Below are 25,498 nucleotides of genomic sequence, written 5' to 3' on the forward strand. Positions count from 1 at the left end.
TCCTCTGGTTGTCGATAGGCAGCGCAACGAGGAAGTGTGTTCTCGACAACAGTTTAGAAGATGGTTGCAGAACATTTTATTTGTTCTCGCCCGCAATGATTTCACTGCAGCTCATTGGCTAGGTAGACAGTTACAACTGTCAAGATGCTGTTCAATGTATGCTGACGTTCAATCGCAGCTTGTTACGGCATATATTTTATGAACTTACTCACGTTCACGCAAGGTTATGATTATTTTCGTCGAACAAATGTTTTTTCGGCGAGGAAAAGTAGTCAAAAGAGAGACTGGCAATTCAGAAAGTGGATGAATTTTTATTACGCACAGCTCCAAAGAAAGGCCAGGAAATAGTTTGTTAAGCTGAGCTTCGGCATGCTATCCAAACTTGAGAAGTACGTCGTCCAGATTCAACGTTTCCAACGCCCTGCGAACTATTTGCCAGAGCCGGGTCTCGGGCAGCATTCAGGAAATGGTCCCTTTCCACCAGGTTGAACAGAGCTCCCAGGCGCTGCGCCTACTGTAACACACCTGTGAAAAGTTTAGGCGTGGTAAAGGAAGTGAAACAATGCGAAACACAGACTAAGAATTAGGCTTAGCTTTCCAACTGAACTTGTACTCGCTCATCTTCAAGCAATATTTAGAATGTGTTATGGTCTTTGTAACAGTAACTCACAATCAAAGCCAATAAACACAAGCAGCTAAGGAAGAGAACGCCTGTGTACTGTACTTTGTTTAGCAGCTGTTTACACTGTCCTTGCTTGTCCCTTTACTCCCCCCGCCATAATAAAAAGCTAACCCGCAAATACAGTACGCGTCCTTTATAGACGATGTTACAACATAATCAGATGCGAAAAATTTATTTCAGCACGAATTATCTGCCACAAATGCTTGCCGCACTCAGTCTGAAACCTTTCTTCCTCAGCTAAACTTAACCAACAGCTGGCTGAACCTTCTTTCTCTTACAAAAATGCCTATTAACATTAGTTAGAACTTCTACCAACTTTCTATTTACTTTACTGACAGTGTATTTACATTTTCGTTCCAGTAACATTTGTTCATACACTGTAAAAATACTTCCTTCTTTCTTTTGTATAAAGAATGTTTTAATTACACCGTTAAAAGATTTCCTTCTCACATTTGTACAAATGGTATTTTAATACACCGTTAAAAGGCTCGTTAATTTGATGTAGAGAATGCTTCACTGTACATCATCAAAATACTTTTTCTCTGCAGCACATGTATCCTCAGTACATCCACAGCTTGTACTGCTCGGCGGAAAAATATTTAATATGGGAAGTAACGTTTTGATAAATTTTTCTAACACACATTAATGCCGATATATCACGTACTCAGGAATCAGGCTCTTTCTTTTAAACCGCAGTTCCAATACAAGTTAGTCCCGAATTGCTGACGGAGTGCTACTAAAATGTTTAGGGAAATATGTTCGTAAACTGTTACAACTAATCTTTTTGAAGCTTCCACTGGACTACGTGAGCATGCGGGGACGTCAGCACACTTCGAGAAAATTTCTTGCGCAAAACCACCTGAACGGTGTGATAGCGGAGTACTGTGCAGGCCTCGCACCCGTTCCACAGCTTTATCCCGGTCTTAGGGCTGGTTAAATAACGGCCGATTAACGCTTGAGCTGCGACACCGGCCGCTTGCCGCACGTGAGCAGTCATGCGGAAAACTGCGCATTTCGCACACTGGTTCAGAAATTTTGGTATATGCGGGGCTCGCACATGCAGTGTAAACCGCAATGTGTATACCAGTCTGCGAAATGTGCAAATTTTCACCCGACCACATGCATGCGGGCAGGCGGTGGTGTGGCGTGGTGCTCGAGCGTAAATCGGCCCTTACCACGCACTGCTATTGCAAGGCCACCATTTATCTTTGAAACAAGATGATCAGGCCAGTGCACTCCGCGATACATATAATACGCCCTAAGCTGGAACGTGTCAGCATAGTAGTGTCACGATATTTGTTAAAAAGAAAAAGAGCCCAAACCCAGGGTAACAGGGCGCTGGAAACTTGCCGCTCAGATTTCCAAAAGGCTGCAAAATACAGCTGCTGCTTAGTGCGAGCGAGTGTTGACCTGAGTAAGCGCACAGGTTGACTAGAAATAAGAGCTGAATTCTTTGCAACTGACACCTTTCTGCGACAAAGAATGAAATTATCCTGACTGTATAAAAAAGGTATCTTTGTTCGGGTCGCTATATGCACACTTTCGTCCCTGCCTCCTACCGACGGCTTCTGTAAGTTAAAGGAAACTAATAGGACGTCGCATCAAAGTGAAGGCACAGTAAATATCTCAACTGATCTGCTTTACGGCGATGGTAGCTTGCTGTGTGAGAAAATAGATCAAAAAGAGATAATTATGCACTCTTAATATTCAGTGCTTTCGCTTCCTTACACGGCGACAAAATTCTGAGCTCTGACAAGGTTTTGCGGTGCCCTTATGACACTCGCGAATATGTCATTCCGGATACCAAGAGCAAGGATATCAAACGCCATGCTTTTGCCGTTCTTCTGGCGTCTGAATACTGGTAACGTCATAGCCGCCACGCCTCGAACATCTCTTTAACTATAAAAATACTATTACAATAGGCTTCAAAGTTATTTTGCGCTGGGTGCCATGAAGCGTATTTTTATCTTTGAAAGCGGCATGTGCTAAAGGTTGTTCTTGCGCAAAATAGAATAACCGCATAATTTGCCCTATATGATCTTATTTTTCTATTTTCATTACATTTGGGGAAACAAGTCGGTTTTCAGAACAATAATTGTATCGAAAGATAAAATCATACAGCCCCTAAATGCAGAACAAAATTAAGCCGGCTGTTTTGGCAGGTTCTCTTTCAGTCTCGTACATCCCATTCTGGGAACTGCACTCCTCCTTCTGAGCGCAGTTCCCAGAAGGGGATAGCAAACGAAGGCCTGCCACACCTGTCACCGAGAGGAAACGAATGTCTAGATGTCCGTCAAACCTCGCAAGGTAGGGGTGGGGGGGAGGGTGCATGGTTCGGCGTAAAAGTGGGCTTTAGTTCGGAGGTGGTCAAGGTTAAGCGGGTATATGGAAAGAATGTCACATGCCTCTCTCGCGCATGCGCACCAATTTGACAGTGGGCGGAGTCGAGCCAAAGAGGGAGACCTTCGCAATCGCCATCAGTTCCTTTGCGACGCCGGCGGGGTACGGTCGGAGCGATGTAGGTGTTTATTCGCGTATTGTAACAGGAATCTGGCTGTTTTTGCTATTGTTTATGCTTATGTTGTGCTGTGGCTGATTCATCGATGAAAACCAACCGGCAACGTAGTTGCGAAGCCCACGGCGCTTTCTTCGTTATGTGATGTGAACGTTTCTGCAACTTCTCAGCCAGGTGCAGCATCGTGTGAAGTGACAGCGATTTAATAGTGGCACTGTCTGCGTTTTAAACTGCACAAGTAGCGAACAGCTGTTCCTCAAGGCAACACTGTGCCGAAGTTTTGTATGCCTCCAAATTATAATAAAGGGCATGTCCTTTTCTATCATTCTTCATAAACATTATCTTGATGTTATTTTGATTTCGGGTTGTTATGGTGCATTTTGGCAGGTTATTATAGAGCGAACTGTAAGACGTGAAATGTTTTAAGAAAAGTTTTCTTACCTACTTGAACTACGCCATGTCATGCGGTTCGCTTGAATTTGCTATAAGCACGAAGCGTACAAAGACTACGTTTCCACAGAGCTTGCGATGACTTAATGTGCGGTAAATATTGTCTAATCATGAACTCATGCTGTCCTCTTTCCTACCGTGGCTGTACAGGATGAGAGGTACTGAAATATTGAGCGTATAGTTTCACGGTTCACAATGACATAGGTTGCACTGGTTAGACAAGTGTGAATGTCAAAGGAAATATTCGCACTTGTCTAAACACTGCATCCTATCTCACTGTGAAGCGGTCTTTTATGACACTGATGTTTTGTTTTCGAGTAAAAATAAACGAAGACCTGAAATTACAGAAGCGGTCCATATAATAAGGAATGCTTAAATATGCACCAGTCAGCCATTGGATGCTATCACTGACAAAGAATTTGTATTCTTTAATACTGCTTCAAGCTTTGTGATCTGTTAATATAAAGATAGACGACTCGTTTTGAACATGCTCGGCGCAGCTAGCTGGCGCTTTTACGCATTGTGTCTTTCCAAAAATAAACAGTTCTGAGTAAGCGCTCGCGTGTCCACCTTCTCTGCATCCGTGTGCATTGTGCGAGCTAGAAGTTTTGCAATGAGTAAGCCATTTAATTGAATTTTTGAGTGAGTAAATAATTTATGCAGATAATTGGTTAAGAAAACATTTTGGGAAACTGAAATTATTCAGGCCACAACTTTGGGTGCTCTATGAATAGTTTTAGGCTGTTCCATTATTTGCGGAAAGGACCTTGCACACTTTCCTAATTTTAATAACACGTAGTGATCACAACGCAGCAAAGGATATGCACTGCAACATTCCCCCCCCCCTTGCTATTTCCTTTGCAAGTAAACAGGGATGACGGCTACAATTTTCGCATTCATGTGAACTTTCATGTCAACCTTAATAAAAGGTTTTTCTATATACCATTATACGTGATGTGCTAACCTGAAAATGATGTTAACACTGACCATCTTGTTTCTGCGCGGGGTTCACTCTGCAAACATTCTCAGAGACATCAGCTCTGAATGTAAAAAATACATTGTCATCGATGCTTGCTAGAGATTATGCGAAAGGTGCCATGTAGTAATCAACAAAGTCATTATTTATTTATTATTTTTAGTAATTTTTCTATCACATTTATCATTATGTTGTGTCAATATTTTTGTGTGAATAAACGTCTTTTATTGCAAGCGTGCACCAGTTTTCCATGTACAAGTACCTTCTGGGTTGCATTCTGCCTTTTACCAGCATGTTCACACATACTGACAAATGTTACTAGGGGGCTAGAAAACGTCAGTAGCAAGTACCTAAGCACTTGTAAGTAAAATATTGTCACAATGTCGTTACAGAACCTAAAGACTTGTGTTGGTTGACGGTGGCTAAAACGTTTATGGACCATCTATGAACATGCTTCAATTCAAGTACGGTGGCCAACTGTTGACACGATGTTACTAGGGTGTATAAAGACAAATGTTAATAGGTGATTGGTAGGAAGTTGGCAGAACGTTTACAAACATTCATCAATTGAAAGACTGTTAGTAGGTGGTTGGTAGGAAGTTGAAAGAAGATATATGAACATTCTTCTTTTGAAGGAATGTTACTAGGATTTTTAAAACAAATTTTCATATGAAATTCGTAGGAAGCTTAAAGACATTCTATGAACACGTTTCTATCGGGAGTTGGTGGCCAATTGTTTTTAGGGTGTTACTAGAGCGTTGTTAGGCAGCATAAAGACAGTTGGTAGGACATCAATCGACTGTTGGTAGGTTCTAGTAACAATAGTCTGAAGACAGTCCAAGAAATGTTGCTAGAAATTTTATAAGGGTTCTCAGCCATAAACTAAAACATGCTCTTTTTTAAAGCGAATCTGTTAAGGGCTAGTTCCTCCAGGATCATGTCCGTGTGCCTACACATAACTAAAGCATTCTCCTCGAGTGTCTCCGTCAGACGCCGGCTGCGTTCGTGCCCTCCAGTACGCGCCATGATGGACGCGGCCCTACTAGAATAAAATGTTATTACGTGGGCCAATCCCGAATATAGTGCAATGTCGGGCCAACCAGCGCGGAGAAGCAGTTCCTCATTAAGGGGCCCACACACACAGCTTCGCTTGTCATCCTTCTTCACAGAGTGGAATAGCACTGAGTTTTTAGTGCTAGAACACTAGCTTATAACTCACTCATTCGATCAAAATTGGAATAGGCCGGTATTTCGTGAAATTCCTATAGGTGTACTAAAATTTACACTATGGAAACGATGCATCGTAAAGCTGTCAGGTTCACCCTTTCTAAATACCGCATAAGTGATAAGAATACCGCGTAAGTGATGCCACGTTATAGTCATCATTCCATTGTTACCGCACCGTTTCTATCATGCATCTGCTGGTAAATCGTCGTCGTCATGCCATGTTCCGTTAAGCACGCATCGTTTTGCTATTCTGGCTCCACAAAATGACGGACTGGACGTAGTTCTGGAGCGAAACAGAAACGCAAGAAGCCCAAGCCATGAGTGATCTGGAGGGCTGGGTTAAAGAACTGCAGGAATCGGTGGCCATACACTCCAAGGAGAGTGCGCTCACCACGGACATTCCGATAGTAGACCCGCGCTTTTTACGCATGTGGGAAGCAACCCACAGTCTACTGAGAAGATGGCGAAGGCAGCGGCACAACCGTAAGTTACAATTCGCATAGCGAAGTTAACGGATGAGACAGAGCGTTACGCAGAGCCACTTCCACGACAGAACTGGGACCACTTCTCTAACTCCCTCCAAGGAACACTGGACAACGCGATGACCTAGGCCATATTCAGAAATCGACTAGATCTGACCCAGAGCAAGAGAGGAAGCAAGCACGTGGTGAGCTGAGTCATACATAACTTCAGAGGCACTAACGATCAGCTATTGTGTGCCCTACAAAGTAGTTAGATTGGCCAGCGGATACTCGGTGCACTGACTGCGGCTGATTACGCCGGCCTGGAAAACAGGGAGCTCGACCGAGACATAACGCTCTGTGAGCTGACGCGAGCAATCGCAAGATTCCCTCGAAACACTACTCCGGGCGAGGACGGCATCACCAACAAGTTGCTATGTAACCTGGACGATCGAACCTTGCAGGCAATACTTGAACTATCCCATATACACTGGAGCAGAAGGACGTTGCCCCGGAAATTAAGCATGCCGAGATTACAATGATACCAAAACCGGGAAAAACGCCCTGCCTGCAGAACATAAGACCCATTTCGTTCAGGTGTTCGCTCAGCAAACTTATGGAACTCGTGATCTTAGATAGGCTACAGACGCATATCGAAGAACATCAACTGACGCCGTACATGATGTTTGGTTTTCGGCGCAACTTATCAACACAAGCCATGCTTCTGCAGCTAAAAGAGGAAGTGCTGAAAGCAGTAACGCCGTTCTGCCCGAAAGCAATTCTTGCACTAGACCTAAAGGGGGCCTTTGACAACGTGGGGCACGAAGCCATACTAACAAATCTCAGTGACACGAATAGCGGCCGAAGTTCTTACAACTACGCGAGGGCTTTTCTCACAGATCATACAGCCACAATATGGCTGGGAAGTATGAGGTCACGGAGAGTACATACATATCTAATAGGGGAACACAAAAAGGACCAATGCTGTCGCTGACACTTTTTAACGTTGCCATGATGGAATCCCCAGCGGAACTCGAGAAAATACCGGAGATCAGACATACCTTGTATGCAGGCAATATCACGATAAGGATGGTGGGAGGGTCCATAGGAGAACAGCAATAGGCATTGTAGGAGGCAGTGGACATTGTAGCAATATACGTGGAGACATAAAGACTGCAACGCGCGCCGGAGAAGTCGGAGCTTCTCATAATCTAGAGGCGCTCACGAGGTCGATCAACAACCCAGGCACCAACCGTCCACCTGTGAATAAGCCTAAGAGAAATCCCTAAGGTGGACAGACTTCTTTTCCTCGTGTTACACTTACAGAACGACGCGGGCGGAGGATACGCCAAAGAGAGCTACAATACACGACCACGCAGATCTCGCGAATGATGCAACGAATTACCAGCAGGAAGAGGGGACTCAAGGAACAGCACCTGATCCAACTAGTGCAGGCTCTGGTTGCGAGTCGCATTGCGTGCTCGGCACCATATTTAAATTTCAGCAATGTGTAATTGCAGCTACTAGACCGGTTGATACGCAAGGCGTGCAAGCAAGCACTTGGACTCGCAACCGCAACGGCTACTTATTATCTCGAGGAGGCAGGCGTGTACAATGACGCACTTGAAATTATGGAGGCCCCCCTGGTAAACCAGAAGGAAAGGTTACAACACAGAATAGCTAGACAATGCGTCTTGAAACGTCTTGGATATTCTGTATGGAAGACCAGCGCACTCAGAAAAATCGCAACATGAATGCAGGAAACTATGCACGCCTCACCAATTCCCAGTAAGCATGCACCGGAACTTCCACATCCGACGGCGCCATGCCCGACCGCTGGCGCTCGCAAGGAAGTATGAGAACCAACCCAATTTCTTGTACGTAGACGCGGCCAGCACCGAAAGAAACACCGCATTTGTCACCAGCGTAGTCGACAATCACGGGACCGAAATAAATGCGTCGTCGGTTTGCAGAGCCAGCGCTAAAGAGGCAGAGGAACTAGCTATAGCATGACCCATCGTGATGAGACCACACTGGGATGCGTCATAGTTCCGACGGACTCTCAGAGGGTATGCAGACATTTTTCCAGGGCCGAGATTTCCAGGGGTGCACATCGCATTCTGAATGGGGCGTACCAGCTCCAATACTAATCGCGTGGACTCCGGGGCATGAATCCTTACGCGGCAATCAGCAGGCACACGCCTACGCCCGAGCGCATGCACACCGGGAGGCGCGAGAGGGTCACGCCGAGCAGTTCTACCCCGAGCCCATGCGAATAACCTACATGCACGTCCTACAACACTCTCGCCTTTCACGAAGAACACTACTGCCACCTCGTAATGCTCTGACGCGTGCGTAAGCCGTAATATGGCGAAACCTCCAAGGAAACATATATCCTAACTTGAGTTTCTATCACGACATACACCCTGCGCTATATTCCTATAGACGACCACACTGCGATCAATGCGCAATGCTATACCACATGGTACGGGCTTGCGCAAGCACACCACAGCTCCCACCCGTAATACACCCCACCCCATGGCAATGGGAGTCAGCGCTGTCCACGTCCGACTCGACAGACCAGCTCAACCTGGTCTACCGAACGAGAAGGGCAGCTAAGGCCGCTGGACTCCTGGACGGAGAGAACCACCCACTCTACAGGGGAAGAGCTACCTACACTCGCGTGCTCTTTTCTATAAAGTTTACTTACTCTCGCCTCCTATCCTCGTCAAGTTGTCGTTACGCTGTTAACATTACATCATCGTCATCGCTTAAGAATCGTCATCTCATTATCGTCATGTCGTATTCATAATACCGACTTTGTCGTTTTATTGACGTCATTCCTTGGGCATTTCGTCTTCGTCATTGCGTCGAAGTCATACAGCAGTCGTCATGACGCCATGATTATGGGTGGCCTTGGCAAGAGAGTGTCATAGCAAAGTTGGAGCAATACCGGTGTATGTTGCGTATAGGCGACGCAACGGACGCGTCACAATGATCACTAGAGATATTAAGTAAAGTAGCTTCAGAAATAGGGTGTGTCGCTATATTGCTCGAGTGCTAATCAAATTACTGTCCAAAGTCATCGCGAAATGAGTCCTGCAGTAATTTTCTCAGTTTTTTTTTCTTGTGCGCACATTTCAGAAGTGAATATTTATTTTTGTATATATTTTAAACAAGACGTATCTTGTTATATGCTTCACGAAAAGTCCCTTTTTTTCCCCACGAGACTAAAGTAAGGTTGCGCATAGCATGCTGCGCAGTGCTTGTTATTCTTTCGTGCTCTGATTGCTGCCTGTTATATGTATGAATGTATGTTAAGCGCTGGTGTCACACCTTTCGTGCGCACTAGTAAAGATTTATTCGTATTGCCACATAGTGTTACCATGTCTTCCTAGGCAAATTTTATGCCAAACCTGCCAATACGTCAAACCGCGTTGCTAGTTTTATTCTCACTTGTTCGCTTATGAAATTATGAAAAAAATGACGAAAAGAACAACAATACTTGACGACGCTTTTCATGCACTCGGTGCGGTATACCGGCGCATTACCTTACCCCCCCTTCCCCCAAACCTTCCTTTTCTGAAGTCTGTTAAACTTACATGTGTCGTGTACCGCGACATCATATAATATGGTGACACTTAACTGGAATATATCTTATTTAATTTTGTCCGTATATAGGAACAAATAAAAGAGTTGCGCTATGAGCTCCTTGACCATCGCTGTACAAGGCCTTCCCAAGAGAGGATAACTGTTTCGGGCACTTCGCACAGTAAACTGAGACAAGTTGGCTCCTACAATATCACAAACTATTTGTAAAACACTTGATTAGAAAACAAAACCCACGCACATCGAATTAAAGCGTCCACAGTAAATCTCAGCCACGAAGTTAGTTTTTTTTTATTTCAGCATATTTAGGCGTCCGAAATGCTTCGATAGAGCGCTCCAAATAAAGAGTATGCGAATTAATCTTTGATAATTCTTCCGTGTCCATTCATAGTGAGATTTGATTTCTCCAGTGTCTTCACTGCGATAATTATCGCGCAAAATTGAAAGGGTTCTCATTGTGATATCAGATAATTAAGAGACTTTCAAGAGCTCTTTCCATGTTGTTTTGCTGCTGCACGAAAGTCAGTATATTTTTTGGAGGGAACATTTATTTAGCAGTGGCGCAAAACCCAGTTTCATTTCCTCCCTATATTTGTTTGCATATGTGACACACCTTTCCTTGGTACGTAATAAGAGTACCCCAGACACTGTGGGTGCTGGAGTATACTGCGAAAAAATTGTTGCTACAAAAAAAATTAAAAAAGATAAAAGCGGGCATTTTTCTTACTGCGTCTGGTATAAGAGTCCTTCACTGGCGCTTGATTTCACGCAATACCAAGACTCACAGGGATCCTTCAATTTCAGTTCGCTGTTTATCGGTATCCTTTTTCTGTTGTGCTGACACGCTCCTGTAAAAAAACAAAAAAAATTCACTCAAGTGCCGAACAATCACTAGTATAAACTTGCGATTGGTTTCGGTAGTAAGAATTGTCCAATACATGCATGCCAAGAATCTTTTTCATTTACTGTGTCGACACACGCGCGCACGCACGCACGCACACACCCATACAGACATATATATATATATATATATATATATATATATATATATATATATATATATCCTCCTGAGACCCGGGATGCATTTGGGTGCACAGATTTTTCCCAAACTTTCAGAATAAATCAGTATGGTTATGAAGGTGAAAAGTGTTAAATGTTTTTTCAATAGCCGTGATAATTTCAGCTCAGCGCGATGTCCAATATATTGGACACTGGGATGCTACCCAGTCTTTCTTCACCCAGCGCGCACGTAATGACGTACCGCAGATATTACGCAAAACTCGTGTGCAAAAATATTTTAGTAACTCAAAAGGCAAAGTAGTCAATAAAGTACATAAGAAGAGCATTCCTCTGCTTAAAAAAAATTTTGCTCTTGTGTTCACTTCCCGTGGGCAATTTCAAAACACCTGTTTGTCCTTGGTGATGCAGAAGAACAGGCGACATTTGATGCAAAAGAACTTTCTTTTCATGTCGCAGCCCTGTAGTCTGCAACGGGCAGCTATTGCAGTGTCTGCAAGTATTGAGTAGTGGGTAGTGCTCTTGGCGTTCTCGAGGAGACAGCCGAGCCAGCTTTGATGGCGGGTGCGACTCGGCTTCGTTCTCACTCTCCGTTTCATCCTGCTTTTTCCCTTGAGCCATGAGAGTCTCAGCAACAGATTGGTCCAACTGCATATATTTGAGTATTTCTTTCCGCTGTTTCTTTAGGGAGCGTATGTCCTGCGTGTTCTGCACCCGGAAGTTGTTGAGGGCAATGTCGAAGAGGTGAAAGATGGCTCTGATTGTCCACTTGTTGACGCCTGCTTTTATCATGTAGTAACTTATCATTCGGTCTGCCTTGTCAACACCGCCCATGTTGAAGTTGTACATGCGAACAATATCTGGTAGAGGGATATTGATATGTTTTTCCCTTACGAGACCACCTGCGACAGTAGGTGGCTTGCGGGTCCAAGCCATGGATTGAAAAAAGAAACGTTATTGGCTTAATTCATCAGACACGCGAGGCCGGTCCCCCGAAGAAAAAAAGCGACGCGATTTCGTCCACAAGCCGCTAAACGCCAACAGTACTCGCCTGCTGTTCATAACAAGGCCATCGCAAAAGCGCGGTCAAAATAACCGGGTTGAGTCCTAGTGTCCAACGTAATGGACACGCGAAATCAAAGGCAGAGTAAAAAGAGGTAAGCGCGCGAACAGTTAAAATTTTGTATTCTGCGCGTACGCTGTTGTATTAACTTTAATATAAAATCAAAGATATGCCCTAAAAGCAGGTCGAAATACGAGAAACAGTGCTTACTTCTCCGGCAGCTGCCGTAAAACGCCGCGCCGCTTATTGCCGCCATTGTGAAACTGTTTCGGCGGGAATTTGAACAATGTATTTTCATCAATGCTGCATAGATGGCGCAAGCAGGTGTCCAATAAGTTGTACAGTGCGGTTTTATGAGGATGAAAGCCTTGTCACAGGAGTACTGTCTCATATCTGAATGTCCAATATATTGGACAAATCCCCATAGCGGGGTCTCAGGCAGCCTGGTTGCGCCCACTGCAGCGCACAGGCCTCTCCCGTACTTCTCCAACTACTCGGGTCGTCTACTAATTGAGGCCACGTTGTCCCTGCAACCTTCTTAATGGCATCCGCCCACCTAACTTTCTGCCGCCCCCTGCTACGCTTCCCTTCCCTTGAAATCCTGTCCGTAACCCTTAATGACCATCGGTTATCTTCCCTCCTCAATACATGTCCTGCCGATGCACCCCCCCCACCATTTCGTTTTCTTGATTTCAACTAAGATGTCATTAACCCGCGTTTATTCCCTCACCGAATCTGCTCTTTTCCTATCCCTTAACGTTACACCCATCATTCTTCTTTCCATAGCTCGTTGCGTCGTCCTCAATTTAAGCAGAACCCTATTCGTAAGCCTCCGGGTTTCTGCCCCATACGCGATTACTGGTAAGACACAGCTGTTAAGCAATTTTCTCTTGAGGGATAGGGGCAACCTGCTGTTCATGATTTGAGAATGCCTGTCAAACGCACCCCAGGCCATTCTTATTCTTCTGATTATTTCAGTCTCGTGATCCGGATCCGTGGTCACTACCTGCCCTAAGTAGATGTATTCCCTTACCACTTCAAGTGCCTCGATACCTATTGTAAACTGCTGTTCTCTTCCGAGACTGTTAAACATTACTTTAGTTTTCTACAGATTAATTTTAGAGCCACCCTTCTGCTTTGCCTCTCCAGCTAATGGGCATGCATTGCAATTGGTCTCCTGAGTTACTAATCAAGGCAATATCATCAGCGAATCGCAAGTTACTAAGCTATTCTCCATCAACTTTTATCCCCAATTCTTCCCACTCCAGGTCTCTGAATACCTCCTGTAAACACGCTGTGAATAGCTTATCAGAGATCGTATCTCCCTGTCTGCCGCCTTTCTTTATTGGGATTTTGTTGCTTTCTTTATGGAGGACTACGGTGGCTGTGGAGCTGCTATAGATATCTTTCAGTATTTTTACATATGGCTCGTCTACACCCTGATTACGTACTGCCTCCATGACTACTGCGGTTTCGACTGAATCAAACGCTTTTTCGTAATCAAGGAAAGCTATATATAAGGGTTGGTTATATTCCGTACATTTCTTTATCACCTGATTGATAGTATGAATATGGTCTATTGTTGAGTAGCCTTTACGGAATCCTGCCTGGTCCTTTGGCTGACAGAAGTCTAAGGTGTTCCTGATTTTATTTGCGATTACCTTAGGAAATACTTTGTGGGCAACGGACAATACGCTGATTGGCCTATAAATATTCAAGCCTTCGGCGTCCCCTTTCTTATGGATTCGGATTATGTTAGCGTCCTTCCAAGATTCTGGTACGCTCGAGGTCACGAGGAATTGTGTATATAGGGTGGCCAGTCTTTCTAGAACTATGTTCCCACCGTCCTTCAACAAATCTGCTGTTACCTGATCCTCCCCAGCTGCCTTCCCCCTTTGCATAGCTCCCAAGGCGTTCTTTACTTCTTCCGGCGTCACTTCAGCGATTTCAAATTCCTCTAGACTATTCTCTCTCACATTATCGTCGTGGGTGCTACTGGTGCTGTATAAATCTCTATAGAACTCCTCAGCCACTTGAAGTATCTCATCCATATTAGTAATGATATTGCCGGCTTTGTCTCTTAACGCATACGTCTGATTCTTGCCTACTCCTAGTTTCTTCTTTACTGCTTTTAGGCCTCCTCCGTTCCTGAGAGCATGTTCAATTCTATCCATATTATAGTTCCTTATGTCAGCTGTCTTACGCTTGTTGATTAACTCAGAAAGTTCTGCCAGTTCTATTCTAGCTGTCGGGTTAGAGGCTTTCATACATTGGCGTTTCTTGATCAGATTTATCTCCTCCTGCGATAGATTACTAGTATCCTGTCTAACGGAGTTACCACCGAATTTTATTGCACACTACTTAATGATGCCAATGAGATTGTGGTTCATTGCTTCAACACTAAGGTCCTCTTCCGGAGTTAAAGCCGAATACCTGTTCTGTGGCTTGATCCGGAATTCCTCTAGTTTCCCTCTTACCGCTAACTCATTGATCGGCTTCTTGTGTACCAGTTTCTTCCGTTCCCTCCTCAAGTCTAGCCTAATTCCAGTTCTTACCATCCTATGGTCACTGCAGCTCCCCTTGCCGAGCACGTCCACATCTTGTATAATGCCAGCGCAGAGTATGAAGTCTATTTCATTTCTAGTCTCGCCCTTTGGGCTCCTCCACGTCCACTTTCGCTTATCCCGCTTGCCGAAGAAGGTATTCATTATCCGCATATTATTCTGTTCTGCAAACTCTACTAATAAATGTCCCCTGCTCTTCCTCGAGCCTATGCCATATTCCCTCACGGACTTGTCTCCAACCTGCTTTCTTGCCTACCCTGGCATTGAAGTCGCCCATCAGTATAGTGTATTTTGTTTTGACTTTACACATCGCCGATTCCACGTCTTCATAAAAGCTTTCGACTTCCTGGTCATCATAACTGGATGTAGGGGCGTACCTCCGTAGGGACAATCTGTACCTCATAATAAGTTTCACAACAAGACCTGCCACCCTCTCGTTAATGCTATAGAATCCCTGTATGTTACCCGCTATATCCATATTAATCAGGAATCCGAATCTTAGTTCTCGTCTCTCCGAATCCTAGCCCCGGTAGCACAGGACGTGCCCGCTTTTTAGCAAGTGCCTCTTTTGTCCTCCTAACCTCACCGAGGCCTATTATATCCCATTTACTACCCTCTTATTTCTCCAATAACACTGCTAGACTCGCCTCACTAGATAACGTTCTAACGTTCAACTTTGCCATGTTCAGATTCCAATAGCGGCCTCTCCGGAGCCAGGGATTCTTAGCACCCTCTTCTGCGTCACAGATCTGACCGCCGCCTTGGTCAGTTGCTTCGCCGCTGCTGGGGACTGAGGGCCGGGGTTTCATTGTTGTATTCATATAGCTGGTTGTGGCCAAGTACTGCACCATGGTCGCCAATCCTGCTCTGGTGAGAGAGTGCGTTACCGGTTCTGGTCGCCGGGATCAGGCCGCACTCCAGGCCTCTTTATGCAATTTTCTCAACACGCGGTATTTTTTTAGTAAAAAATTGCGCGGCTCCTGGATTCGAACCACGTCCTCTTGCTCGCGAGGCGGATACTCTGCGTCTTCGCCACCGCAGGAGTTGTACGCCTCATTTAGCCTACAGTGGTGCCTTCTTCGACCAGCCAAGGTCGACCAATTTGAGCTCGGTTAAACCGCACAGATGGCACTCAACTGGAGAAACCTGGCAGTTTATGACCTGCACATGAGTGGCCATACATAATAAAGGAGTTCTTTTTTCCTTTTTCTTTTTTTTAATAGGGTCCCCTTGTGGACGATCGTGGCGAATATATGCTATTCCGTCGTATAGTGACAAACTAGAAGAAAATAGATTTTAAAAAAGGGGGCGGGAAGGAAGAAAACAAGAAGAAAGGAAGAGAACAGGGGATTCGAACTCGTGACCCTTGGATGTTACCCGGAGAGATAGCTCAGTCGGTTGGTCCGTCAGGCCCCAGGTTACATTGAAGCGCCATAGCTCCTGTCCAGAGCTTCGTATTTACATGGAAAGAGACTGATTTTGTCTTTGAGAGTCGATTTTCCGAGGGGTTGGAACGCATACTGTCTTGGAAAAAATGGCCGCTCGTCAATGAGAGGGAACTTGAGGGGCTCTAGAGCCTAGGATAAGCTTAAGCAGGCGCAAGCGCGCCACGCTTAGCGTGGGAAGATAGCCCGTGTAACTATCCCAAGGACTGCTGCTCACGAGATCGAAATATCTTCGTGTAAATATAATAACCCTAATAGAACTACTGTCAAAAAGTGACCGGCTCAAAGGGCTGTACTACGAGTGCTATGACTGATATATATATATATATATATATATATATATATATATATATAATGTTACTTTTTCTCATTTATGGGATCGAATGCGAGCGAGGGCTGTTCCTTTGTTTGTGCTGTAGTAAAGAGAACGAGTTTAAGGGAGGAGAAAAAAAGGAATAATATTGAAGCAAAATTGCAGCGCCGTGGTTCAAAAGCGCTACCGCGGTAGAGAAACGGAAGGAGAGATAAACGTGCGTGTGCATGGTACGCACGCGAATAGCTGCCTTAATAAATGTAGAGGCTTGAGAACAAGTTTCGTTAACAACCGATAACATGGCAATCAGCACTCGAATACGACCAGAGAAATTAAGGGCTCTTTTATGGGTTCTTTTTATTATTCTTTTATTCTTTTATTATTATGGGTTTATTACGGGTTCTTTTTAAATCTTGGTCGAAGTTAACTGGGACATCCGATACACACACGCACCCATATATATATATATATATATATATATATATATATATATATATATATATATATATATATAAACTGGCCTTTATCTTCCTGATAACTTCGAAAGTGATGACCGCTTTCTGCTGCTGCTGCCCTGCCTACTTTGTCCCCGCAAACTAGCTTTTTTTTTCATATCGCTCATGCAGTTCATTCAACATTTTATACATAACCAAATCTAGGCCCTACGGAAAGGGAAATGCTGCGTGACTTGCTTGCAGGCCAAAGTAAAATGAAGTCTGCTATTGATGTTATTCCGGTCTCCCGAACAGACAATAGACGAAAAATATCTTCTCTAACAGATCCAATGGATGGAATTGCTAAAACAACTGTCAAGAGTGGCCGCGCTGACAAGCAGACTAAAGAAAATTGAGGCAACTAATGCAAACATGTCAAAACAGCTTACATCGCTTGAACAAGAACGGAGGACGAAGAAATAACTTAATAATATATGCTCTAATTGAGCGATGCACCGAGTCTACAGAAACGCTCGCAAGGATAGTAAGCGATGAAGTATTTCAACACAAACTGAACGTATAAGCAAAAAAAAATTACCGACGATTACGTTACTTCCTAATGCGAAATTTGAGCGCAGCAAATAAGCTGTTTCACCTTTTCGATAGATTGAGGCAAAGAAATCGAGCAACACATGTATGCGCTATCACAGAATTTTTTTTATTTTTCACACGTATTCCTTTAACAAAGACTCCACTAACAGTTCTTGACAGTCATGAAGGAAGCTTTGTGGTCGGAGAAATAGACTGATATATGTTCGACTTGGTACACCAATGCTTGATTCTCAAAGACGAGATCTATACAAGTGCCTCTCGAGGTTGTCACAGCCGTGGGACGCGTTACGAGCGAGAGGAACGGGATGTTCTCCCGCATAAGTGTTAGGAAATTGGTGTTTGTCTTTATGTCAAGCCGCCACCGATCTGGCTCTCTGATTGCCACCGCACAGGGCGAACGGCAGCGGCAATTTCGGCTCGGGCGGTGCACATATACAGATCCGCCGCCACCGATCTGGCTCTCTGATTGCCACCGCACAGGGGTTGCATTGGAGGAGGAGCGAAGAAAGGAATTAAGTTCGAGCCGGCGCTTTGACAACCGGAGACTCGCAGGAAGAGGGGGGAGGGGGGCGGCGTGTACACCCAGCGGCAAACGATGGGGGCAGAAGCGCGCGCAGCAAGCGGACAACACGATAAAGGGAGGAGGGAAGAGATAGCAGCGACTGACTGATGCCGCTGACGCCGATAGTGAGTCAACCCCAGCTGCGGAGTTGGTTTCAGGGACAACGCCGCCGATGCCGACACAAACAATATGATACCCTCGCTTCCGCAGCGCTAAGAACCAGGTCTAGCCGTGGGAAGGTGGTCACGTATTCGTCGACGTGCCGGGGCCTACGTGAAATAACCGGCGCGTCGGCAACTGAAGAGCACCCTATCCGCCACACAAGAACAGGGGGGGGGGACCCTTTCCTCCTCTTTCTGCATCGCGGCGACGGTGTTCTATGCAGTCACGTTATCTTGACTCATTAGCGGCGTCAGCGGCATCCAGCGGTATCAGTCGGTCGCTGCTAGCGCTGGGGGGATGAAAGGGGGGCGGAGCTGGTTACGAGGCCGACGACAACGCCGACGACGACGCGAAACCCAGGAACGGACGCCAAAGAGCTGCGCTCTAAAAGTATAGAAATAATTCGCAGACAGGGTTGGAAGGCAGAAAATATAGTGCGACCTGTTCTGATAAAATGTTGGGACCATCGAGAAAAAGTATCGTTCTGAAGGCCGCCGATAAACTGAAGCACAGTGACCTATCTATTCCTGAGGACTTTTCAAAGCGAATTCTAAATATTTAAAGACAATTATGCCAAAACGGGCCAAAGGCGCGATATTCAAGCTCTCGTTTGACAAACTAACAACTGATGATGTCACGTACATGTGGGATGACACGAACGCGTCCCGTTGACGCATTAGGAACAAAAACAGGGATTGAAGAAACATGCCACCCTATTCTTCGCTGAAGATCCCCATTATCAATTGATAAAGCGTTGTGTATAGAGCTGTTGTGCTAGAGGGCCTTCTACTGCCACAAAATCCTGATATAGCTGTCCTAAGAGACACACCTGGTTTCAGCGCATATAGAAAATACCGCAGCTCAAAGAGAGGCGGTGTGTGTATTCTGTTGGCGAAAATGATCAACCTAATAAAAGTGCCTGATGTGCCTAACACTGAATGCATCTTTCGCTAGGTCATCCGTGATAGCATTAGAAATGTGTTGGGAGCTATATACAGGCCTCCTCGCTGATGCGTCAATATAACGAATTAACTGAAAAATTATATGGCAACAAATGCGAAGCCTGATGATCGGGTTATTTGACAGGAAACTTTATTCTGCCAACTGTTAATTGGTCAACGATGTCGGACATTAGCCATTGTGATGCTTCTGCCAAGGCAGTGATGGACATTGCTTTTGTGTACGGCCTACTACATGAAGTTGGAAGTTACACAAGGGTCCAGGGCAGTTCCAAATCAATTCCAGATCTCTTCTTTATTTCAGGAAATATTAGTCATAAATGTGTTTGCGGCATAGTCCCCGGTATTTCCTACCACAATGTTGTTCTGTTAAACCTATGAACGTTTCTGTCAATGAAAAATCTAAAGTGCCTACTTCTCGTAACTTTTGTAAAGCTGATGATGAAATAGTACTTGATATGCTTTGTTTTCATTCGGGTGATTTGGATGACATATTGATGACCAACTATAAGAATACTGTAAATGAAAGCATCAGATGTTTTGTAGAGGGCCGGTAAAAAGATTAAAAAGAAAAGGAAGACTTGTTCTACTGCTTCAAGTTACCAAGAAAAAATTAAAGAATGAACATATCAAATAAAATGCATGTGACTACATATATACGCCGTTACTTTGGTGAGTCGTTACCAAATTTCATAACCTCCTCCTCTGACAAGTTTCGGAGAAGGATTTCCCCAAAGTCCAGTGAATGTGAAATCGTTGATGATAATAGTTAAGAGATAAGTGATTCAGAGTTCATTGCGAAGCTTTTTGATGAACAGTTTTAGCCTGTTACACAACAGACAATGGTATCTTGCCAACTCTAGGTGTCTCCTTACCCCCTATATCAGATGTTATCTCAGCGAGTGGCATAATAAACATGTTACTAAAGCTTGATGCGCAGAAATCGACTGGGCATGATGGCATCTTTAATGCGTTTTTAAAAAGATATGCAGAATGGGCCTCTAAGTATCTATGTGTTTTATTTCGCAAATCATTACGCGAGGGTGAACTGCCACACGATTAGGTAACGGCCAGAATTAAACCAATACATAAAAAAGGAAGCAAGAGCCACGTTGAGAACTATCAACCAAGTTCATTAACTTGGACATCTTGCAAAATAATGGAACATATAATACACAATCACATTCTTGAATTTCTTGATAAACACGACTTTTAACTAGGTATCAGCGCGGATTCAGAAAACGTTTTTCAACCTGCACACAGTTGGTTGAAACCATACATGATTTTACGAAATCCTTTAGCTATGGCACACAAATGGATGCTATTTTTCATTAATTTATCCAAAGTCTTTGATAAGATCTCACACAAAAAATTACTCTTCATTAGAGAAGGTTATTAACAGTAAAATTTTGATGGTTTGGCTTTCTTCATACCTAACTAAAAGAGAACACTTTGTTTCTTTCCGCGATTGTTCAAAACATATGCAGGTCGATTCTGCTGTCCGGGGGGCTCAGTACTCAGTTCTGTGTTGTTTGTTTTGTTTGCAGTGATATTGTGACACAAATTCGTGTTAAGGCCAAGCTTCTTTATGGAGATGATTGTATTTTATATTCTGAGGTTTATACTACATTCGATCAGTTGCTGTTTAATTAAGCATTTCATAAGATGCCTCCAGGTGCGAAGAATAGCAAATCGTTAATAACTCAGATAAAACTCTCTTCATCATGTTTGCTTATAAGAAATTTCATTTGCATTTTAGGCAGAATGTTAATGATATATTTCTTTCTGAAGTAACTAATTATAACTACATATGGCTTTATATATCGAATGATCTGAGCTTGAACAAGCACACAAGACGCATAGCAGCAAATGCAAATTATAAACTTGTTTTGCTTCGGCGTGCTCTCAAGATTTCAACCCCTTATGTCCGCCTTTTGCCGTACAAATCATTTGTATTAGCATCGTTAGATTACGCCGTGATCATGTGCGACCCTTTTACTAATTTTATTATTAAAAAACTAGAAAATGTGCAAAGACAAGCGGCGCATTTTATATAAAACACTCTTTCAAAGACTTCAGTTACAGACCTTTTAAACAGAGCTAAACTTACGCCCTTATTCTTGAGGCACAGTTGTTCCAGAATTAAGTTCTTATATCAATGAATTATTGACCATTATAAAGTTAATATAGCTGATGTTTCTTCTGGCTACTACACTAGGCAGAAACACCACCTTACTACGACCCCTTTTCGTACGCGCAATAGCTGCTTTAATTATTAAGTGTTCATTCTTTCCTCGCCCCGTAGTTGTCTGAGTACGCTAACTAATGCAATTGATTCAGAACCCTCGTTGTCATCGTTTTCTTCACAGTTAGAACAAGAACTTACTAACTGAATTGTGTTGAAGTGAACTGCACCTGCTTGTATCCTGTTGTCGTTAGTTTCCTCTGAACAATGGTGTTAAGTATTCCTAAACGGAACCCCCATAACGCAGACATTGATAATTTTATTTTATGAATATTTTTTGTGCCCTTGATAGTTTGCATCTATTGTGTAAGCTGTGGCTACTAGATGTTGATGTATGCACCATTTTTTTTTTCTTTTTAGCAATCTCCTTATGTACCGCCCTGTTAAAATCACCGTCCTCCGATACGCCGCGCGTGGCGCGCCTCCGCGTCACGCCGAACAGTATCCGCGCCCTAAAAAACAGCTCATGCATATATGCACCGGCACATATGCATCGGCTCAAAGAAAGAAGTTAGGCAAGGCGACGCAATCTTTCTAATTATATTCACTGCATGCTCAGAAGTATACAAGCTGTTCGACTGGAAAGGCTTAGGAGAGAGGATCAACGGCGAATACCTCAGCAGCCTTCAGTTTGTAGGTAACATTGTCCTGTTCAGCAAGTCTGTGGATGAATTGAAACATATTATTGACGACCTCGATTGAGAAAGTGAAAGAGTGGGGTTGAAGATTAATAATTAGAAGACAAATTCAATGTTCAACAGCCTGGCAAGGAAACAAGAATTCAGGATCGCCAGTCTGCCTCCGGAATCTGTACAGACGTAAGTTTATCTCTGTGAGACACTCACAGGGTATCCTGATCATGGGAAGGAAATTTACAGAAGAAAGAAGAAATAAGTTGGAGCGCATACGGCTGGCATTACCAAATGCTGGCTGGGAGCTTACGACTGTTGTGCAAAAGAAAAGTGTACAATCATTTCATTCCTGGGATGCTAACATATGGGGCGAGAACTTGGAGGTTATAAAAGCTCGAAAACAAGTTAAGGACCGCGAAAAGAGCGATGGAACGAAAAATGTTAGGCGTGATGCTAAGCCACAGGAAGAGGGTGGTTTGAACCAGAGAGCAAACGGGTAAAGCCGATATTCTAGTTGAGATAATCAGAGATAAATGGAGCAAGGCAGGCCATGTAATGCCTAGGCTAGATGACCGGTGAACCATTAGAGTTCCAGAATGGGTGCCAAAGAAAGAGAAGCCCAGTCGAGGAACTAGGGATTACGAGTGAACAGAACGGATAAAGACTGCAGTTGCTCTTTGTTATAAACGTATGGTTAGCCATTATTTCGCAAAATTTCCCAAGCATGCCAGAGGGCACCGTTCCTCGCGGATGTGTAGGCTGTTGATTTGTGAATTTACGCCGTATTCCGTGTGAAAAGTGTGCGAATCCAGTGTACTGTACAGAACATAAACGTTAGTTGCTATATTATAGCTGCAGAAGAAGTGTGCGTGTGTGTGCCCAATGTTCCTCTAAGCTTATTCGGGCGTTGACCGGGTGTACGTAGCATTTCGCTCTCTGTACTGTTCTGCTAGAGAGAATTAACGTGATCATTCTGGCCCATACTAAAGTTATTTAGTCTGCTAAGCAAGAACGCTGATCATCGTGAACTCTGTGTATGTAGGTGTGGCGCGACGGAAATAGTATCTGCGACCGACGCCTTGAGCATCCGTGCAAGCGCTGTAGCTTTGACGTCGATGACCGGGGTGTTGTTTACTAAGCATGCCGTCGTTTCAGCTGCAGGGCGTGTCTTTCTCGACGCTAAGCCTGTGTAGACAGGAATGATATTCAAATCTTTCTTTTTATTTCAGCTCTGCACACTACTTGCCGACGTAATAGACAGTGTAGATTTGTTGCATGTGCAGTGCATTTCATCTTTTTTGGACCCACACACACTATACCAAATGCTGTTGGACTAGCCATGAATACGAAGCAACAATGCCGGAAGTGACCTCGCGAGTTTTGCTATAGGCAGAGCCCATGCAGCAAAATAAGCGCAATTTCATCGTCTAGGATATTCGGCTGATTAAAGCGAGAGAAAGATTCCCGATTTAGACGTGCCTTTATGGAGGAGTGACGCTTGCTCAGCGTACGTGCAAGTTACAGACACTGTAGTACGCCACCTAGGTGTAAGGCTGACATTCAGATAACTGCCGCTCTATCTTTAAAGAAATGTTGCTCTTTGTCCTAGATCTTGCTACATAACTTCAAAAGGACATGCGCTCTTTTGTTTCGATTGTTTCAACTCATATTTGTGAGCTCTGCTAGTTCTCCGTTAACACAATATTGCATACCGTACATTTAATACATGTTGCGAAGTTTGCTTCCAAAACTTGAGCGCATCATGCGATTTACCTTGTGTGAGACCAGCACTAAGGGCACAACGAGTTTACGGAGGTTTATGGAAAACTTACATACCATCCTTTATGGACACACGTATGTGGTCTGACTCTGGCGATCTTGCTTCTACTTCACGTAGACTCTTCGTCATACATACAGGAAAGAGAACTAGAGACAGCACCAGGGCAATGTAAACCATGGTTATGTCGTTAAATCTTTAAGCGCACGGCTGAACTTCCACCTATAAAAAAACAAGAAACACAGCAATGAGTTTCGTAACCGTAAGATCATTGTTCGGTACTGTTATCAAAGCGAAATATACCTAAATTGCAGTTTCATACGCAGGGGGTAACATACAAGAAACAGGAGTTCTTGCTCATGAAAAAAGAATGCGACGTAAATTTTGGGAATTGTCTACTAATGCGTAAGCATTCTTTGACTCAGCTGTTACTTCCCTTTTGCTTCCTTGGTATTCCAAGCTTATGCGTGTCTACCCATCGCTTTTCTGGTCCCAAATAAATTGAATCCGTGTACTAAACGGTGTGTACATGACTTGCCAGGAAGCCGCATGATCCCTTCAAAGCGATCGTATGCAGTGAGCCGGAATGCCGCCACATCAAATTTCAGCAGAGCATTTTTTTATTTTTTTTATTGTTATTGTAGCTTTTCTCTGTTTTGTGTGTGTGTTACGACCGTGAAAGCAGTGGCGACGTCACCAGTATTTATAACGGCACGAATTAGTCATTGTTGTTATTATTATGCTAATATCCCATGCACTAATCAGCTATCTTTATTTTTAGACTCAGCAGCCCCATAACGGACATTTCCGTAAATAAAGGCCTAATTATGCAAAATAAGCTTTAATAGAGGCCAAAGGTGAATGGTTTTCTCTCCGCTCAATTTTAGTTCTTTTTTTCCTTTCGATTGTTTATATCCCTACTAAAGTTATCAGTCATCTTCAATCATATTAGTATGACAATGAAATATCTTAAATTCTCGAAATATACATTTCCGTACTGATGGAAGGCATCAGTACAAAAGCATCCGCTCATTTGAGCATCCGCTCATGAGCATCCGCTCATTTAGGCAATCGTTTAGTCTCGAAGCTGTGTTTTATTTTCAATATTTTCATTGTATATTTTAATTTGTTGTGAGAGGTGGGACACCCGTTTGTATCTTGGCTCTAAGTGCCTCGAATTTGTGGCTTGATAGCCTTATTCTAAAACATTTCTTGGTTCATTGCCTAATTTGCATCAGTGCCCAGCATTTAAGGCATTCGTTACAACATGAACATTCTTGAAAAAAATTTGGCTATTTTGACCGAAGTTCGGGTAATTCATTGAAATTAATTTCAAGGTTTAGCGTAGTTCTAAATAAAGCTCCTTGGACTGCAAACGTAGGTAGCACACGAGCGTAAGCGAAAGAGAGGTGGATTGTGCCGTCATCAGCGACTACGTGTTATGCTGTCGTACGAGTCTATGGCTATTTAATGTGGTTTATATAAAGCAAAGATAACTTTTGTAGTGCAGTGGAGAAATGGTAAAGCATATTTGATTTGTATTGAGCAGATGAGAGAGATTACTGGACGAAATTTCTTGTTCATAAGGACATTGTGGGCAACATTGATGAATTCCCCAGCGGTAATGAGAGGGTAGCAGTGGCCGTAATCATGCTAAATGGGATAGCTGAATAGGATAAAAGCAAAAAAGTTATATTCTATTTTAAATTAGCGAAAAAAATAGAGCAGGGCAGTGCATGTAGGGCGTAGGGCAGATAACCGGGGTACCATTAGACTTACAGAATGGGTGCCAA

At 43.7% G+C, this 25,498-nt stretch overlaps 1 long non-coding RNA gene across 1 annotated transcript in view; it reads right to left on the bottom strand.

Annotated features, from left to right (window-relative positions):
• Positions 1–310: 310 nt before the first annotated feature.
• Positions 311–25,498, bottom strand: part of LOC142589809 (uncharacterized) — a 57,902-nt gene continuing 32,714 nt past the window's right edge. Inside the window, exons 3-5 of the long non-coding RNA XR_012829965.1 lie at positions 23,765–23,927; positions 10,648–10,768; positions 311–525 (exon numbers count right to left, since the gene is read on the bottom strand). This is a non-coding gene — a long non-coding RNA (uncharacterized LOC142589809). The remainder of the gene's footprint in view (positions 526–10,647; positions 10,769–23,764; positions 23,928–25,498) is intronic.

This window comes from Dermacentor variabilis, chromosome 8, assembly GCF_050947875.1.
Source record: "Dermacentor variabilis isolate Ectoservices chromosome 8, ASM5094787v1, whole genome shotgun sequence".
NCBI classification, from domain to species: Eukaryota; Metazoa; Arthropoda; class Arachnida; order Ixodida; family Ixodidae; genus Dermacentor; species Dermacentor variabilis.